The 20415-nt window shown below is 43.6% G+C and overlaps 1 long non-coding RNA gene across 1 annotated transcript in view; it reads right to left on the bottom strand.

Annotated features, from left to right (window-relative positions):
• Nucleotides 1-20415, bottom strand: part of LOC113945796 — a 177329-nt gene that overhangs the window by 108322 nt on the left and 48592 nt on the right. Inside the window, exon 3 of the long non-coding RNA XR_003527187.1 lies at nt 5641-5847. This is a non-coding gene — a long non-coding RNA (uncharacterized LOC113945796). The remainder of the gene's footprint in view (nt 1-5640; nt 5848-20415) is intronic.

Genomic DNA, 20415 nt, shown 5'->3' with positions numbered 1-20415 from the left:
AAGGAAAGATCCATCTTTGTCTCCGTGGTTTAAATAAAAGTTTGTCAAGAAAGTTAATAATACGAAAGGGAGAGGAGGATTTATAAAAATCTTTTTTGCAGAGGTAAATAATTGAAACAAGGCACAGGGCTCAGAAATTATTGTAGCTCCACTTTGACATGACAAAAGCCCTGCTGAATTTAGCACAGCGAGCAGAATGTCACGGAATGGCAACGCTTCACAAAGCCAGTTTGCATAAAGATGAAGCAATTCTGGAAGTTTCACTCTTACAAAAATTAGCCAAAGTTTTACCAGCTTCAGCACCTTCCTGCCTTTGCACACACTCAAAGCAGGGGAATAAACACAAGGCTGAGCCCAATTCCCGGTGATTTATCCCCCCCCTTGCCCGCTCTGGAGCATCCAAACTGACACACACACTTTTTGTAACCCGCTCCATTAAACTCCACTCCCCCCTTCCCAACAGGCTCGTGACAGAAGGACTATGCCAAGAAAGATCCAAGCTCTGCTCAAAAGTAAAAACCTCTTCTAGAAGCCCCTGGCACTCATCCCAAAGAACAAAGTTTCTAAGGAAATCACCCCGGCTTCAAAAATAAAGCGAAGTTCCTTCAGCTGTAACTCAGATGGTCCTTTTCTCCTGCAGCCACAGAGCACAAAGTTTCCTCTCTGACCCTGTTACAGAAGCAATTTTCATAAAAACCTTTCAAAGAGGTATTTTCCCACCTTAAGCACAAACTGTTCAACACTTTTTTTGCAAGACATGTCAAAAAAGAGAAACCTCTACCAGGAGCTCACGTAGCTCACACACTCAGGAGTTAAATGGACTGTTCATGGAAGGAATTATCCTCCCTGGACAGCCCGGTGCAGGCTTTGAAGTTGGGAAAGCAACTCATTTCTTAACACCAGCTGGACTTTTTTTAGCCAGCAAATTTGCTGCTAATTCAGTAGTTCAAGACACCAGCAAGAGTTTCCCATGTCTTGCTTTCCCTCTGGTACATCACAATTTTTCCCCCCTTTCGTGCTAAAGGTCTGCAGTTCATTATTGAGCCCGCCTGGGCAGGTGGTGAGGCTTACTAGGCAAGAGCCAGAGGTTCTGTGGAGCCTTCTGGACTGGTTTAAAGGGATCAAAAGGACTCCTTTAATCCCAGATTTTTACATACATTTTATCCTTGCCATCTCTATCTCTGCACACCCCTAATTTTCCAGCAGGACGAAGAATAGATGCATTACTCAGTTGGGAGTGACTATTAAATCTCTGCAGCTTCTGCTGTTGCAGCTTTATTCTCCCACCTTGATCAACTGAGTCTTATTTCCTCAAAACTGCTTAGGGCAATATCTGATTCCCCAGAATCCTAAATTATTGCTCAGAAATGAGTGCAGATTATTTGGCCTGTCTGCTTACCTGCTCTGAAATGCTAAACAAAGATTTGTGGTACTCAACACCTTAATGTTGCCTCTTACCCAAGATTGTAATTTCAAATGTCTGATTATATTCCTCCCCTGATGAGTTCAAAGGAAACAAAGGCAGCAACTGAGATGCAGGGTTTAATTGCAGGAGGAAAAAAGGCTCTGCAGAAGTTTCATGTGACAAAAATCAGCAACAAGTGCCATTTGTTATTAAATAAGTTGTCACATCATAGAGTGTGTGCAAATGAGAATACCTTCCACAACAAGAGGGATCTAGAACTTCTTGTAACACACACACACACACACAAATAGCAACTGGGTGTTCAGGGAAGAGCAAATAGTTAAAGGGGATAGGAAACATCTGTTTAAAAAAAGGTGAAAGACTGAAGCTGTTTGGGTCCAAATCACTGGGCAAAAACACTGAGCTTGGATGTTGCTAAAGCCTGCTTTAGAACTCCAATTTCACTTCAAAATGCACATTTGGTTCCATATTGATATTTAGCATTAGGTTTAATTTTACCAGGACTACTGTTACTATGGAAGATTGATCTAGTTAGGGGAAACAATGTTTAAATAATAGCCCTTGTTTACTTTAATCTTGATAGCAAAGATATTTCAGTTATTGAATCAAAAGAGGGTGGTGGATGCTACTGGAGACACTTAAGAAAGATACTCTGGATCAAGAGAGATGCAGCCTGACTGGGGAGAGCAACAGGAGTGTAATGAGATGGGAGATCTGCAGTGACAAGAAGAAAGTTTAAAAGCATTAAAACATTATGGATTGTGTACCCTAAAGAGCACACAACCCACGGGGGGACCTCAAAGCCTTCATATGCATAGAGTAGAATATAATCTTTTTTCCATACCTGGAACAAATAAGACAAGTCACTCAGTTTTCTTGCCCAATTACAAGAAGAAAATGTTCAGGGTAAATGTCAAGAAAACCTTTCTAAGGGCAGGGATGAGGAGAGAGAATAGATTAGCAGAGCATCTCTCTACCATTGGAGATCTTTCAGAACACATTGAATAAATATCTGTCAGGATTAATATATAGTTGATCCTGCCTTGGGGCTGATGGATGAGTTACATGACCTCTCTAACATCCTCCCAGATTATTTTATTCTGATTCTGTTACAAAGTTGCTCACAAAATCAGGAGCTGGATTTGATAACTGAAAACACTGTTTCCCAGATTCCTCAGGAACACATGAGTAGTATAAGATAAATCTCATTTTCAGGGACCACAGAGCTATTTGTTTCCCTGCTGTTGCAATCACCATCTTTAGGCAGCTGGAAACAGACACAGAAGTTGGGGTAATTTCCATTATCCAGTTTGGAAGTCAGGTCCAAAGGGTGGTAGATTACCTGCACTGCAATTGTGCTAAGGAGCATTTCAGCAAAGATACATCTGTTAAAAGCACCCTTGAAAGGCAGAGACCTTTAAATCTTTAAAGCTGTCCCTTTGAAAGACTTAATTTTTGCAGAAGTGATAAAGGTTTAACTAACATAGCTTGATATCCAACCTGGGAGATATCAGGGAAACAAATAAAGAGTTTAAACACCATTTTTGAGAATTAAAATGCAAGATCTCCTCCAAGACATTCACTGGCAAGGGTCCCAAATCATTCTTGCTTCATATAGAATATCTCAAGTTGGAAGGGATCAATTAACTTTCTAGCTAAGTAAGTTAATTCTCACCTTTAATGCAGCCAGATGGTTCCCAGGAACCAGATCACCGAAAAAATGGAATCGTTTGCCTTTCTGAGATCAATTTCATAGCTATAAGACAATATAATATCTTTTAAATAAAGACTATCTCTGCTTGTAGGAGTCAAGAAAAATGTTTTTAAAAACACTGGCAATGACTTTAAAGAATCTATTCTCCTAATGATTCCTGTCCAGTGTACAACTGACCACCTGAGCTCCTGCACATCTCCAACCTGAACTCTCTTAATAAATCTTTCAGACACTGGGAAGAAACGGGAGTTTAAGTTTCCTTAATGGCCTTTGTGACTCTTAATATATTCCATTTTGGACATTCTGAAGATGAATGAGTTTTGTTTGTTAATTGGGGCTAAAAATGACTTACAGTGAGATAGCCCAGAGGAAGCAGTGCTCCTGCTCCAGAGGTGCAGACAGCACGACATGAGGTTTCTGTATCTCACGAGCCATGCAGTTACCACTGCACTACCTCTGCCCTCCAGCAAAATATAACAGATCTGAGCTGTCTACAGGCTTTCAAAGCTCATGATTGACGAGCAGGAGATGAAAAAGCTGCATCATGCCCTGCACTCTCCTGCTTAAGGTCAGGATGAGGTCCTGTCTCTCAGCCCACGGCTGAGCTCCTGTCACTTGGCATCGCTCTGTTACTCCCTGAACCTATTTACAACACCATCCATTTTGATCACACAGGCCATCCATCTAGATCCCATGCAAATTAAATTAAAGCCTCAGCTTTCATCAAAGCAATCCTCATTTGTGTTGCAAGATGTATAGTTTGATCTCATTGCAGCTCCAGCCTCGAATCCCAAATGCCACGAGCGGTACCTGGTGTTGCTCACCCGGTTACAGCCAAGCCTGGAGGTACTGCTGAGCATCACCTGAAGAAAAGTGACTTTTTTTATCTTGGCTGCTACTCCTTGAACCATGTGAAAGGCAGAGACAGTGGGAAATCCCCTGTGACCTGGGAGTTTTGGGGCATAGCTCTGGAAAAGGAGGTTGGGAGATGCACCCAGAGTGCCAGGTCAGGCAGTCAGGGAGCAAGAGCAGCAGAAAGAGAAAGGTTCTGCTTGTTTGCCTATCATCTCTGCAAAACAGTGTTCTAGAAACCAAAGAAGCTTCTTTATTTGAAAGCACATCTCCACAGGAAAATAAACCTAAAGATTTTTACACACACAAAAACAAGGGAAAACTTTGTCTGTTGGGGATGTTCCCATTAGGTCTCCACACCCTCCTCATTTACTCTCCCCATGTCAACAGTCTGTGCTGGGGAGGAATAACTGCCATGAAAGAATCAAAACCAACCTGGTTTACACAATTATTTGGTCTTTGCAATAACGAGGTAAAGGTATTACAAAACCAGGCACCAGCAGCTTTCACAAGATTCAGCAGCAGTGAGAGCGGCAAAAGTTCATACCAAAATCTCTGTTCTTACCTCATTATGAGAAAGTGCACAATGAGAAGCTTTGGCCACTGTTGGACAGTGACAGTAGTAGGTAAAAATCCTCTCTCAAATCCTAGTTTTACACAATATTTTACCCTTCATTCCCTAACAGAAGGGAACAGCCACATAAGCTGCTTTCCAGAGCAGTTTGTTGACTAACAGCTGCTTGAGGATGAGGTGATGCTGGGCACTGGCTTTATGACTTCACCTTGCTGCTGCAGGTTTCATCTTAGTCACAAATCTCTTTCAGAAAGGCAACAACAGAGGCTTTTACTTCCGCTACTTCACTTAGCTCACTAAATTGTACTTTTCATCCTTTCTCTCCAAGAGAGGAAAGAAACAAAAGTCATGAAAGTTGACACATTAAACCATCCAACAACTTTAGACACGATGCAAACTCACACTTCCAAAGTTTTGTTCTAGTCAGGGTTTTCAGAGTAGCACAGCACTCAGGATTATGCAGCTCATGGACCAAAACAGTGCTTTTGAAGCTACTCTAGCTTATCAGTTAAATATGCATTGATTTTTTTTTTTATTTATTCTTTAAAGAGATGTATTATTAATTAGGTAACAGAACAGCTTCCTTGGAATCATTCCAGTCTGTGACTGAAAAACATATGCAGGATGCCATCCAGAATAAAACCCCTTAGTAACTCAAGAGGAGATTTCACACAGCAACAGCCAGCCTTTCAAAAATAGTGTGTTAGGACTCAATCTCTTCTCTTTCCAGGGTATGCTGGGCACAGTAGAGTAATCAAGGGAAAGACCAGGGATAGGTGACTGTCTACTTAGTCCCTACAGGTTAAAAGCAGCACAAGGACTGTTTGTAGGATCACCCAGGTAACCTCAATCCCTGTCTTCTCACATGCAAAACAGATTTTCCTTGACAGACTCAGAGCCCACAAAGATGCCAAAAGAACCAGTAAGTCCCACCTGCCATCACCATGCTGGTTCAGCAGCAGAGTAATGACAGCATTGGAAATATCAAGTCCATTGTCCAATTTGAGATGTTGGACAGGTAAGCCACAACTTACATTAATTTAATGACTTCGTTATAAGTTTGTTCACACTTACCTTGTAGGCCCAGCTCTGATCCTGCTGGCCAAGTGCACACAGGAGCTGGAAACCAGGAACATGCAGCTCAGTAGAGGTGGGGAGTGTTTAAAGGTGCTTTCTTATTCATGGAGTCAAAGGCAGTCCCCAGTGCAAATTAAATAGTCTGCACTCCTGTGCCTGCAGACAGTGCAGCAGAGACAGATGCAGAGCTAAACCAGCCCAGACCTGTAAATGAGTGACAGGGAGGACAATTAGCACAGCAGTACTTCACCCTTCTTCAGGGTGTTATATTACATTGATGTTTATATTTAAACACAGGTAGAATTGAATATTCCCTTTTTGCACAAGCATAAATGATAATGCAAGTTTCAGATAATGAAGCACGAGCCATAGATTGCTTGATAGAGCACAAAGTAGAAGCCTGTGAGAAAAATTGCCTCCTGCCTGTTTGCAGGAGCCAGCTGGGAGGTGGACTCAGCTCAGAAGTTGTGACAGTGCAACCCGAACACAAACCTACAACCCACCCCGGGTACCTCTGCACAGCTGTTGCTCAGGATGCTGTAACAACTGGTTATTAACATTCACTTTGAAGGGTGCCCTCTGCACATTCTCTACACTCACACACAAATCAAGCAAGTACAGTTCAGGCAGTTGCTGCCCACGTGCAAGATCTGAGACACTGCAAGTGCAAGGAAACACAGCTCAGCCTCAACGGAAGAGCATCAGCTCACACAGGGGACAGACACTGCCAGAGATCACAGCCCACTGCAGGTAAGATGGGCTGCATGGAGGATCAAATACTCCTACTGACAATCTGGTTTACTTCCTGCCATTCCCAGAAATAAGAACCAAAAAATCCCCCGAAACCTCTCACGTTCTGCAAAGGCTGTTGCCAGCTGAACCATCACAGGGACGTGCTTCCCTGCAGGAAAAACAGGGTGCCCACCTATACACCACACCTCCAAGCACCACACCAGCAACCAGGAAGGTTCTCAGCATCAGGAAACCCAGTCCCATGTAAGGTGCTGGGAGAACAGCCACAGGAACACAGACGTGTTCAGCACTTCCCTGCAGAAAGGCAGCGTGGCAGAACTGTCTGCCCTCAAACCTGTCTGCTCTGACCTTGTGCAACAGCCTCTTCTTTATTAATGCATGAAAAAATCAACCCATATTCTTCATATTGACCTCTTGTATGTCACAGGGCAGATTGGACTTCTCAGAATTAATCTTGAGTTAGAGCTGAGCTTTCAGAAAGGTAACTGGTCTCCGTTTGGACACTGCAAGTCACGCAGGATCCACCAAAGCCTGTGACCAGCTGCTCCCTTGTTTTGTTCTCTGCAGATCTGACTTTTTTTGATATTCAGCCTCTGGGCCTTGTACCACTAAGACTAAAAAGCCTTCTTTTGCCAAAGTTTGGTTATTTTTGTGGTTCAGTTTAATTCTCCTGAAGTTCAGGAGCTCTGCCTCCTTATACAACCTAAGAAAAAGTCAGTTCAAGCCACTCCAAATACCAAGTAAATCCACAACGTCTCAGGTGTCCAAATTTAGGATGATACTGGTAAAATTATCCCTTTGGCTTCTCTTTGTAGAGTTGAGCTCCTAAAACCTACTCATTGTTATTTCAGAGAATTGGGGATTTTTACCACCCAATTTACCCACCACACCAGACACTTGAGATGCAGAGCAGAGAGTGCTCCAGATAAAGGTTTCCACACACAAACCTCAAACTTGTGTTTCCAGCTGACCAACCCACAGAACATCCAGATGCACAGATGTGCTCCAAAATCACTCTCAGATGTCACATCTCTTTTTGACAGGTGTTGGAGGTAACTCAGTAAAGTTGCATTAACACAGCTTTAAAGCAAGAGGACTCCAGGCTAAATTTTAAAAAAAAAATAATCCCAGGGGGAACATACAGAAGCTGACACAGCTCTTATGTTGGGCTGGTCATTTCACCTTCCTTCCTTTTTATTTTTCTCTTCCAGAGGGACTGGGGCATTGGGCTGAGTGTTGAACTGTCAGTTCAGATTTTCAGCCCTAAGAGATGAATTTCCCTCCTGACTCGAGTCATGCCCACACTAACTCTCTGCAGTCTTGGCTGTGTAGTTAATCATATGCAGCTACACTGAACCTGATTGTTAAAAGGCTGAGTAAATATAACTACACCCTCGTTATCTTGTTTAAAGGTAGAAAGATTAATTTGAATTCTAACTGGAAATACTGATTCGATGAATAAGCCTGAAATGTAGCGGTTTTCAATTACGCTAAGAAATTGGTCTTTTGAATTTTCAAATTATGCAAGGCAAAGCAAGTTCACTTTAATCTATACGTGGGGATATATTTGCCATTCTCACAGTGCTGTGTGTCAGCGGGTAATAGCTAAAAGGAGAGTGAAAAATCCGTAATGTTGGCCGTTGGTGCCCTCCAGGGGCCTGGCCGGGTATAAATTTCAGCCAAAACATAATTTTTGAGCATTCAGGTAAATACAGTAAATATTGTATATTATTACCCTGTTTTAAAAGGGAGTGAGGGCCATTATTCATGCAACCCTCAGTGGACAGTTCCTCTCCACAGTCCCACAGACACTGGGATGCTCAATCAAACAAGGCAAGGGAGGTATGTATTTATATTTGACTACTTTCACTTTTCCTGCCTGGATTCCTAAGAAAACAAGGTTTATATCTGATCACATAAACCTGAAGGACAAGTAGAGCTGGGGAACACACAACATGCTGACAGCATTTGTAAAAATAGGCATCAAGAAATGAAAGCAAGCAAATTTGACACCCCATGTGCTGGGAAGCTGAGACACCAACTCAGTCATTACATCTGCTATAGGTGGAACCACAGGGTTGCAAATCCAACAAAACTCAATCTTGTAACCTCCACCCACGGTTTGTAACTTCCACTCATGATTTGAGTTCTGTTTAAGTCCATTTTTGGTTGCAGGCTTACTCCAGCTTTACATCAAATGACTGATATCCTCCAGTAGGCTTTACACCCTCTGGAACAAGACAGGAAGCCTCCCCCTGTCCTCACAAATTGCAGGTTAGTTCCTTATGGCAGGGATTATTAATTGTCATTTTCCCTTGCCATCCCATAATACAGCTGCCACAAGACTAAACACCAGAGAGGAAAAGGAAAAAAAAACCAAAACCAACCGATGACAACAACAAAAAAACCCCACACAAAATAAACAAAACTCCAACTAAAACAAAACCAACCAAAACCCAAACAAAACCCCAAAACCAAAAACAAAAATGCAAACAAAAAAACCACTGAAATCGGGCCTGTCAGAGCACAGGACCAGTCCACACAAGCTCAGAAGATAACCTGTGTATAACAGACCTCCAGCAGAGAGCTATCTGATCCAGGATTTTTCTGGAATTAATGGAACTCTTCTCTGCCTTCAGTGCACAGAACTCAGTAACTGCAGAGAGTGTGGCTGAGAGCAGGTGTATTATCAGGGCACAGCTACGTTAAGAGTCTCTCCTCCTTAACATTCCCACCTTACAGAAGCACTCTTCCACAAATAAGTCTGGAATTATTGTCCAGTCTCACCTACAAGAGTAGCTACAACTTTATAGATGCTTTTTCTGCAAAATTAAAACTCAGTTTTTGGTTTTTTTACAGGTGTCCACTAAAGCCACATCTCCCTTCTTCCCCTCACAGGATAAAATATCCAATAAATAGTAGAAAGCTCCTCTTCCATTGAAATAGGTTTGACACAACTACCTTGTTTCAGGGGCTGAATTTTCAGTCCCTGCTCACAGTTTTCAGCCCACTCTGCATAAATACTGAAATGAATATTTGAATTTTCTGTGAGGCACGGGTAGGCAGGACTACACTGGGTGCTGTGAACACCCAGCAGGGCACGACATGCCCAGCTCTGAGCCCTGCCCTTTCTCCTCCACAAAGCCCAGCATCGAGTTCCAGGCTGAGGTGTTGTTGACATTTTACATCAATGTGATAATTGGAGATCATGAGACTTCGAGAGCTGAAGCTGCTGAAGATCTACCATGAAGGGGCACAAGTCAGCTTTGGATAGAACTGCTGAAAGAGTTACAGACTCCCTCCCCCTTTCCCTGCACAAACCTCCCTGGTCATGTCAATAAAGGAGACTTTAAAGACGAGGAAAATCCAAAAAGTCTTTGACGTAATTAATATCAGATAATTGTTCTGAGCCTTCTTTCATCTGCCAATTACAAGTGGAAATTGAGTCTGGGGAGCTCCTGCAGATCATCTTTATGCAATTATGACTTATGATGAACTACCCAGCTCCAGCAGCACTCCCCAAGCTACAGCACGAGCCTAAATGGAAGACCTGGAGCAGGAATGACACAATGTCAATCCCAGTGTTTAACATGCCCACAAGCCAGAACGTACTCCTGGTTTGCTGCTGAATTCGACCACACAGCTCATGGATGAAAAATCACTCCAGAAATCAGAATGGCAGGTAATTAGCAGCACATGCTGTCTTCCATTACTTTGTTTTGTTCTCCTTAAATCATTCCCCATCCGTGCTCTCCCTTGCTGCTTGAGAGGGTCATTTGTAGGCAGCTTCAAACCTGCACAGCAGCTTGGCTTCCAGCAATGCCACTGTGGTGGCATCTGAGCACACCTGGGGTTCAGGCTGAACATAGTCCCAATGAGCAGCCAGAAACCTGACTTCGTACCAGTTCACCCTTAGAAGAAACACAGCTCCATCTTTTTACCTCCCAGACAGACATTAGGCTCTCATAAAGAGAGGAATATCAATTAATACAGAAGCCAATACACCAAAGCATGAGAGTTCTGGCCCGTGGGGTCCTCAGACCTAGAGCTGCACCAGCTGCTTTCTGTGAAGGCAACAGAAAGAAAACAACTCCCCACTGATCCTGCCTCATCCGAGCCCTTTCCACTTATATTTAGTCAGGACTGATTAACATGGGAATTCTGGAAGAACACTCCCTGTTATATTCCATGTTTTCCGCTTGCTGAAGGAGGAAAGAAAGCTGAGCAGGTTTATTCTGATCACCTGCAGGCCCTGCAAGAGGCAGCTCAGCAGGTTGGACAGCACTGGACACTGCTGAGAAATGCAGCCTCTCCCCAGCACCTGCAGGTGGCACGGGCTTCCTGCACATTTCTAATCCAGGCTCCATAATCACATTCCAAGAGGGGGAGGGAAAAAAAAAAAAGAAAAAAAAAAAGAAAACACTTTCCAGATAAAGAGAGGTTTCAAAGATCATATACTGATTTATGATTTATTTTGTTCGAAACCATCAATTTAAACAATTGCTTTATTTTCCTGGGGCTCTGCTGGATTAGATTTAGAAAACATTGACAAGCGAAGATTAATGCTGGAGAACAGAAAATGAGTTAAAGGAGACTGCCAATGAAATCCACAGCCAGCACTGTGCTCAGAACAGCAGAATATGAAGACTCATGAAAAGTATGACTCGTATTGATCACGACAGCAACAAACAGCTTCAAACAACGAAGCAGTGCCCATCCTGGGAATTAAAGTTCAGCCAGTAATTTTAGCTAGATAGCATCTCACTGCCAAGGTTCTGCAGTGACTTAATCGTTTAACTCTTAACAAGGTATTTTACCCCCACTGCCACCTGGCCACACAGTGCAGGTGTGGTCACTCGCGTGCCACCCCCCCACCAAGAGGGAAGAAATTGAAAATTAGTATTTCAGGGGGCTTAAATTGTGTGTGTTCAGCTTGAAACACCTTTTAAAGTTATTTATCCATATTAAAAAAAAAAAATTAGAACTCATATCATGTCCTCCTGCAGGTACCAGTCACTTCAAAAAAATCAGCCCAACGTGCAGTGGGCTGTTCTCCAACATCAGCATTACAGACTCCTTCACACTTGCCCTGAAATTTATACATGTTGACACAACACTTCAGTGACCCCCATTTTTTGTCTTTGGCCTGTGTGTAGATACATAAATACAGAACAAAGCAGAAAGGAGAACTTTTCTCCTAACGATCTTGAAAAGCTACAGCTCAACCATGAAGGATTTTCACTGGCACTGAAGTTCAAAAGCAGCTTTTTCAGGGCGTGGAACATCCTTGTCCAGTGGCAAAATTTTGTGACAAGTTACACAGGTTTGCTCAAGAGAATCATCAGAGAATATGCTCTGGGCACTTCTCCTTGAGACAGAAATGCTCCACAACTTTCCTCACAAATGTATTAGGCAGCTCCTGGTGAGGTTTCTCACACATAAATTCTCCCAGGCTCATGACAAAGAGGATTTCCAAAGTGATCCAACCAGGAAAAAAAGGAGGGAAAAAAGCAAGCAGCTTTTTTTTTCAGGTCAGGTCTTCAGACTGCAGAGCTGCAGGGACACATGGCATTACAAGTAACGGGGATGGACAGTGGGACAGTGCAGAGGCAGGGCCACCAACCCCAGTCCCAGCACCCACATAATGACTTGCCCTGCACTCCACAGTGCTCACAGCATCCCCTTTCCCAGCCCTAGAGCCACTACCCAATACAGGACCTCATGGTCTTTACCTTGAGACTACCAGGATGTTGATTCCAGTAGGAAAAAACGCATTTAAACTTGGTTCAGCTGCCAAACTGAACTCACTCTCAAAGTGAGAGAGAAACTGAGGCCTAACCACTAAAATTTATGGCTTTGTAGCAAGCCCGAGGTACCTTGGCCACAGAACCAAGTTATTCCTGACATACAGCAATATTTCAGTAATCACAACTCTTTGGAAAATAAAACTAGAGATAATCAGGGTGGTCTTGTTTCCCTTAAAGATATTAAAAAGTCATTACTTCAAGTACTTGTTACATCAACACAGCACTTTTTAGAGGGACAGCATTAGACATCGCTGCAGGGCTTTTGAGATGCTGATATTCCATCCTTCAGTCATCTCCATAACGGCCCAATTCTTTCATTCAACAGCCAGAAACATTAAACTTCTATTTTCTCTCTCAACTCAAAGCTTCTTGCCCTTCACTGGCACAGACTCTTGCTGAGCTTGGGAAGGAAATCAAACTACTCATACATATCAGCACATTTGCTCCCCTGGGTCTAAGTTTAAAGCAGACAACATGTTTCAGAAATATTAATTTACAGGAGATATTTTAAGTGCAGCATAGGAGTTTCCCAGAGTTTTCCTTCTCATGCTTCAAGCTTCATTAATCAACCCAGCCCTGCCAAAATATATTGTAGGAAGATGTCTGTAGCCGCTGGTCTGAGCCATAATCAGACCTCAGAGTGGAATATTTACAAGCCAATGTCTCCACTTTAACAAGGACACAAGAACCCAAACTGCCTGGCAGCTGCACAACACTGCAGTTAACTCCTCCACATTGGGAGGATTCTCATGCTAAAAAGGGAGCAAAGCAAGAGCAGAGCAACACAGAAACTGGGGAGAAGCAGAACCTCGAAGTGCAAGCAAAAGGGCAGACCTAGAAAAGAGTGGGAGAAGTCTGGAGGAAAAATCATAGTTTGCACAGGAACTACCAGGGAGCCAGTCTGGCTCAAGTGCCAAAAGGGAGGCAAAAGCTCCTCTCCACCTTTACCAAGCTTTCTATGACTTCTCACCACATCACACACTGTGCTTTTGAGAGAGCTCAGTCAAACAGCAGCATCCCACTGTGGCAGCACATCCCTCCCCAACTGCTCTAACAGGAACTGAAGAGCTGCATGACAAAAGTTTGCTGTCACGGAGCCACAGGGAGGAAACAACAGAATAACAGCAAAAATGCTGAGAAGCTCTAAAGATCAGCAGTACTTGAGCCAGAGTAACAGTTGTCCCTGCTCTATTCTCACAGAGCAGAGCACCCATAACAGCACAGCACAGCAAGCTGGAAACACAAACCAGAAATCCTCTCCCAAAACTCAGGCTGCTCCAGAGCCCTGACTCCCAGAACGTGACACCCACACCCAGCTGCTCTCGTCTGGATGCCACCCACACCAGGCACTGCCCTCTGCACGCCTTCCTCCAGCCCTGCTCTTCCTCTGCTGCCTGTGCCTGTGGAACCCCTGAGCTCTGATCACTCTGACAGCCTCAATCCCACTGATCAGGCTGGAAAGGGGCAGGACTGTCCCCTCCTGAGCTGCACACGGAGCACAGCTAACAGGCACAAGCCTTGTGCCACTCCAATTTGAAAAGGTTTTGTGATACCTTATTTCTTCTTGTTTATCTCCCATGTTCACATTGATGCTGGCCCCCAGAAATCACAGCAGAGTGATTTTCTGTGCAGAACAGCCTTTGTTTCTGCAGCAGCAGGATCCCAGCTCCACACTCAAGCTTTAAGTGACCGAATAGCTTGTGTGGTCACGATAAGGCACATAAAAATTTCTAAATGCAGCCAAATGCTTCTTCAGACCTGAGTAAAGCATCTTTCCAATTTCAGGACACTTGTATGCTCTAATCTTTGCGTGCCACAACTGCTGCTTCTCGTCTGAAGAACAAAGAAGCTGAAGCAGTTTTTGCACTGTTTGTTGTTCTTTTCAACAATCATATCCAAGAAACACCAGCAAACCAAAGTAAAAGTTTTCCTCCTCTAAACTTTCAGATGTGGTTCTTCAGATTTTTCCCAAATAAGTCATTCACAGTGTTATTAAGAGCCCTGCATGGTGCTCCAAGAGAGCCATGAGTGTGTGCTGGATAAAGAACTCACATCGGCACAGCAACATTTTCTCCAAGATAATCATCCCAGGATTGACAAGTGATAATGATAACCTGTATGCTTTTGAAGCTTTAGGAAAAAGCTGAGGCTGAGGTCCACACCTCCATCATTCTCCCACACTTCTACAAAAGAGCCTCCAGTTAAGTACAGGCATGACCTGTAGTCATCCAATTTGATTTTCCAGAAAAAACCCTGCAAGTTACAGCTCCTCTCTTTGCTCTCCAGTTACCAGTGGCCACACCTGTGGCAGGAGGGCTTTCAAGGGCAAGCATGAGGCCTTTCTGCCTGGATGGCTTAGTTTTGAGCACCCCAAGCACTGCAGTGGGACAGAAGAGCCATATTTAGTGGTGCTAAGCCTAAAACTATGTTAAATAAATCCCCCCTTCTTCTGGACCAGTCCACTTACATCACCATCCACCTGCATGGGATGAAGTACTGCCATAAAGCTGATCGTTATGGCTATATATCTATATACAGAAATTAGATGTTAAATGTTTTCTGATTATATTTAGTGCTCAAATACTCCAGTTCAGCTCAGCATAGAAATTATTCCTATTTTCCCTAGAGAAAAATGGTAGTTTCTATTGCACAGAAAAGGTATTTCCCCCCCCCCAAAAAAATGCATTGGCTTAAGACCAAAAACAGCAGATTTCAGGCCTGTACCAATAAGAGAGTCTCAACCCTTAACTCAGGAATTTTCCCCTTTAAAAACTCCTGAAGGAAAGAGCTCCTATTAGTATTACTCCCAGAGCTGAGAGACCCCCAGATATCAAATCCTGGAATTATTCAGTTCCTCTGTGCCGAAAGAGCATTTTCACACTACTTGTGGAGGTGGGCATTTAAACACTGATTATTAAGCTTCTCTCTCGCTCCTAGATCCATGAGAATATATTCTATGCAGCTGGAATCAAAGCTGGGTTTACAGAAGAATTAGTTCTTGAAGGCCTTTGAGGACTTTTTTCTCTTGAAGTAAAGACACTGCTCAAGTTTACACCCACATCTACACACCACCCCAAGGCTCACCCAGCACACACAAGCCTTGTACTCACCCAGTCAGGAGAAAAGGAATGAGACCAGCATCCAGAAGAAAATTATCCTGACATACTGGAGGTAAAAATCAGTATTAAACTTTTAGAGTACTCTCCAACAGGAACAGAAACCTCTGAGCAGCTCAGCCCAGAGAAGCCCTGGGTGGTGCCTGGCCAGCTCTTCATCATTCCCTGCAGCTGTGGGATTCCTCATCATCCCCTGCACCTGCAGGAGCTCCAGCACCCTGGTATGAGTTACCCTGTGCCCACCTGGACCCCATCACACCCTTCCTGCTCCCAGGGTGTGTCCCCTCTGCCAGACAAACCCAATAGTGCATCACCCACTGCATATCCTTGTGGGAAGCATCTCCTGGAAAGCCCAGTGCCCCCCAGGAGCCTGGTCCACAGGCACAGTAGTTCACAGCATGGGGGTGTTGGCTCTTCTGAGGCATCACGACAGCTCAGAACTTTCTATCCTGTGACAAATGTTAGCATTTCCAGTTTGTTCCCCACTCCAAATCAATTGCTTAAATATTGTACTCTTAATGTTTTTCTAGTAGTTGAAGCACTTTTTTCCTTTGTACCAGGAAGAATATGTAGTACTTGAACACACACAGCAACAAAGAGGTTTAAGAAGTCTTGCAAGGCCTTGCCTACACAGATTTCAAAGTACAAGTGTTCACTGACATGGGTAAACACTGAAACTTGGTCAGTGCAACAAAAGGCTCAGCTGTAACTCAAATCCAGAGCAAAGCTCAATGCAGCCCCAACTTCTGAAGCAAAGAACCCAACACCCATTCTGCCTCATGCCCCAGCAGATTTCTGTTCCTGCTGCTCCCACAGAGTATTCCCATTTCCAATTGCTACAGGAGAAATCATTTATAAGGCAGGCTGTGATGCTGCTCAGTTATTTTTAAGAATTAGTCTGGAATCTTGGCATTCTCTGACTCCACTACAGGACAGAAGGCATCTCATGAGTATTATTTATTCCCTCTTACACAGTTTTCTTTAAATCCTTCCAGGTTTCCTTCAGAAATTGGGAGACAATAATGCACATGGAAAAAATAAGATAAGAATCTGCTAGAATCAAACTTTTTAGTGCTGCTGGTTTAGAACAAAAACGTATAAAGCACACGACGTAATTAACATCAGATGGAAATGGTGCTGGCTTTTTTTTAAAAAAAACAAAACTGGAATGGCTCTGAGTCCTTCTCTGCCATTTTCTTTTACAAGGGACTTTTGATAAGAGCATGGAGTAATAGCACAAGGGATAGTGGCTTTAAACTGAAGGAGGGCAGGTTTAGATTAGATATTACAAATAAATCCTTCCCTGGCACAGGTTGCCCAGAGAAGCTGTGGCTGCCCCATCCCTGGAAGTGTCCAAGGCCAGGTTGGACGGGGCTTGGAGCAACCTGGGATAGTGGAAGGTGTCCCTGCCCATGGCCTGCCATGGGGTGGCACTGGATGAGCTTAAAGGTCCCTTCCAACCCCAAACATTCTGTGATTCTACAATTTGCTGATCTGCTTTTCAGTCACCTACAGACAACAAATCATTTGTCAGAAACACAAGTACAGTGATATTGGAAACAGTTAATTATTAAAATGAATTAATTTTCAGACAGTGTCAGCATGAGCAGGGTCAGTTCTTATTTGAAAAGGAGTGCTAAATGAAATCCTTAAACAGATACACTTTTTTCAAGGATAAAACAATTAAACATCAGGAGCTATTTTGTTTGTCTGGGAATCTCTTCCTGTGGATGTACCGTGACTGGTTTTACACTGGTCCCACTTTCTGACCTAAAATAAGTGAAGGTCCTGGGTAGTACCTGAAATACTTTTCCCTTCCTCAAGTTATAACAAGAAAAGGAATGGAGCCGTTGAGAGCAGACCCCTGAAACCATCTGCCCACGTTTGCAGAGGGGTTACTTTGTGGCTTTCAGCAAGAAATGCTATTGCCTCCCTTAATCCACCTGCAAATCAATGATGATTTTAACTTGCTTTCAGCAACAAGACACGTGTGCATGGCCTGTGGTGTCTGAGGAGCCAGCCACCCGTGCATGATTGATCAGCATCCTGCCTGGGCTGTGGCACAGCCACAATAATATGACAAATTCTCCCTGTCATGCTTCAGCTTTTGCTGGTTGTTAACACAAAACAGGTGTAAAGCAAAGGAATAAAAAATACCAGCCGTCAGAGCAGATATTGGAGAAGAGGAGTGTGAACAAAGGACGAACAGAAGGGATCCCTGGAGACCAGCAGGAAAGATTGGAACACCCTTCCCTGTCTCCAGCACAGTCAATCACAGAATAATTCCCTCCAATTAAACTGTTAGTTATATGTCGAGCTGTGTTTCATTTTCCCTTAATGAGTTGCAAAAAACACTGCCCAGGATAAAGTTGGGTACCCACCAGGTACCAAAGCAGGATGTATACTTTGGAAACACTAGTTTTGTGCCTGCATTTTTAAGCTCCTGAAAACTTGATCTGCAGAGAAGAGAGCTTTGTTTTAGGGCATGTACCACTGATCCAGCTTATACCATCCAAGCAGACCAGTCAGGTGGAGAAAGTACTGTGTCTCCACTCGAGCTGGCAATCAAAACTCAGGAGTTGTGGCTGACTGTCTCACTAATGCAACTGGGAAGTGTCGCTGAGGTACCTTTTGCTGACAGTCAGCTCCAAAATTTCCAATATTCTCTGAATTAGCAGAACCTGGGAATTATAACCATTTCTCCCATAAATCTTGTTCAGTGTAAATCTGGATTAAGTTTCACCAAGGCTGATAACTCACCTTCCTTTAGTGAGCTTGGGAAAAAATAGACTGTGAGTTCTCTGGAATCTACTGAATCTACTGAAGTCCATCATACGCTGATCCTGCCTTTAGCTTTCCTTTTTTTCATGCCAGATCCATGATCTCTGCTCTGTTCTGAACATGAGAGCTTATCTGCAGCCCCATCTTTCCCATTTTGGCTCACAAGCCTTTGTATAAAATGTTTTCAAATACAGCCCACATGTTTTTTAATATACAGAACTTCAATTTCATTTTATGGAACCCAAGCAACTGTATTTAGTAATTCCTTTTCCCTTAGATCTATCCATCTGATTTTTTTTTTCATATACCAGCCATGTAGTTGCTGTACTTTAATTTTCTGATGTGGCCTCGCTTCACATTTTGACATTTTGCTGAAATTTCCACAGCAATTAGTCAAAACACGATGATGCTTTAGTTTTCCGTTTAATCCATACCAGAGCAGAGACCAAAGCAGCTCCTTCCAGAGAACACAGACTTTCTAATTACACTCACTAATCACAGGAGTGGTAAGAGCTTTTTCGGGGGAGGAGAGGCCTCGTGAGCTCGTGCTCCAGCCTAATGAACATGATTTGAAGCTCCTTCATGCGAAGTGACAGTTTCCACATCGGCAGCTGGGCTCGAGGCTGGGCTCTGGAGAGGAGCCTTGGCTCTGCTTTACAGCCCTCAATGACTCTCCCCCCGCTGCATTTAGACTCCTCTGCTTCCTCTAGAATCAGCTTTGATGATCTCCCAGCGCTTTCTGATTCAACCTTTTGCTGCTTTTAAACAACACGCTGACTGTAACCGATGGAATCAACTCACCCAGAGTTGGCAGCGCTGTTCCCAGTGGTTATGGCACAGGCCAGAAACTGAGGCTGGTGCTACAGAGCCGAAGAAAAACCAGGATATTTAACCCTACCCTTAACTGGTTTTGAGTTAACTCTGGGTCCTGAGCCATTCCAGCCCTCACAGTGCAGTAAAAAGAGTGCACCTCTCTTTGCTGGCTCCTTGTGGCTCTCCAAAATGGAATGTAAATGATGTTGTACAATTACTCTTAGTGGCCTAAGGGAATCCAGAGCTTTATCACTAGGCACCTTCACATCCAAAGTATGCCATATATTTAAAGTTTCCAGCAGCCAAATTGATCTGTGTTGCTCCAGACACATTAATGCACAGGTGGTAAATGGGTTTGTACCTGCATCTCCAGAGGGCTGTGGGAATATCTGCTATTTAAAACATCAAGCCACTGCAATATTTTGAATAAAGATATATATATGGACAAACACTTTTCACTACAGATGTAGAGAAAAATAAAATTTGAATACAGAAAAAAAAATCCCGAAGTTTCTGTAGAGAAAAAGAAACATTATGAAGCATATTGGCTTATCTCATAATATTATTATTAGAATTTTCACAAATATTATCACTACAGCAGCAAGTAATTGGCATTTCTTAGCTCAACATGAAATTGTGCCAAATGTAATCAGTAAAAGTAAAACAATACACCGTGGCTGCTTTACCAGCTGGAACAAATATTTCCAGAGAATGAATGATGTTTTTCTCATGAACCCAGTAGACTGATAGACCACTATACACTAAATATTAGAGAGCAGGGGAATGTATTTCACACATGCACACAGTGCTGGCACCCACAAAGAAGGAGGGTTGTCTCACCCTGATGCAGGGTGAGTGCCTGGCACAAGTTAACACCCCAGACAGTGACTATCCCAGCACTCCTTTGTTTCCCAGGTCACTTAGGAGCTTGTTAAAATTCTACCCCAGTTCCAAACTTGCCTGAATCATAAGAAAGTTCTGAGCTAAAACCGAATTGCACATCCAGAACCTTTTATTGACAATATTTCCCAATATATGTTTTCAACTGCACAAACTGCACTGCAGAGCCACGCACTAAAGCCATGCCATTACCAAGCAGGTATCCCAGACCAATCTCCAACTCAACAGCTTTATCCCCAAAACCCTCTGAGTTCAAAAATCCCTGCAGCTGGGATCTGACTCCCAAACACAGGAAAGGCTGTTTCTGGAACGCTGTTCATATCCTCCAGTTTGTGAACGCTGCATCTGCACCGACACACACAGGCACTCCAGGCACAACTGCAGCCATCCACAGAAAACCTGGAGCAGGCCAGATTCCCAGGGACAATGACACCAGCCCAGCCAAACCCCTGCAGAGCCCACTCATTGTGTTCCTCGCTCTGGGGGAAGAGCAGCAGGAGCTGGGAGCCCGCGGTGCCAGCATTGTGTCACCAGGGGTGGCACAGCCAACACCCGACCAGGCACATTCCCAGATGCTCCAACCAGGCACATTCCCAGATGCT

Source organism: Corapipo altera, unplaced genomic scaffold, assembly GCF_003945725.1.
Source record: "Corapipo altera isolate COAL_440 unplaced genomic scaffold, ASM394572v1 55, whole genome shotgun sequence".
Lineage (NCBI taxonomy): Eukaryota > Metazoa > Chordata > Aves > Passeriformes > Pipridae > Corapipo > Corapipo altera.
The sequence above is the reverse complement of the archived record's forward strand: the minus strand, read 5'-3'. Positions and strand labels throughout refer to the sequence as shown.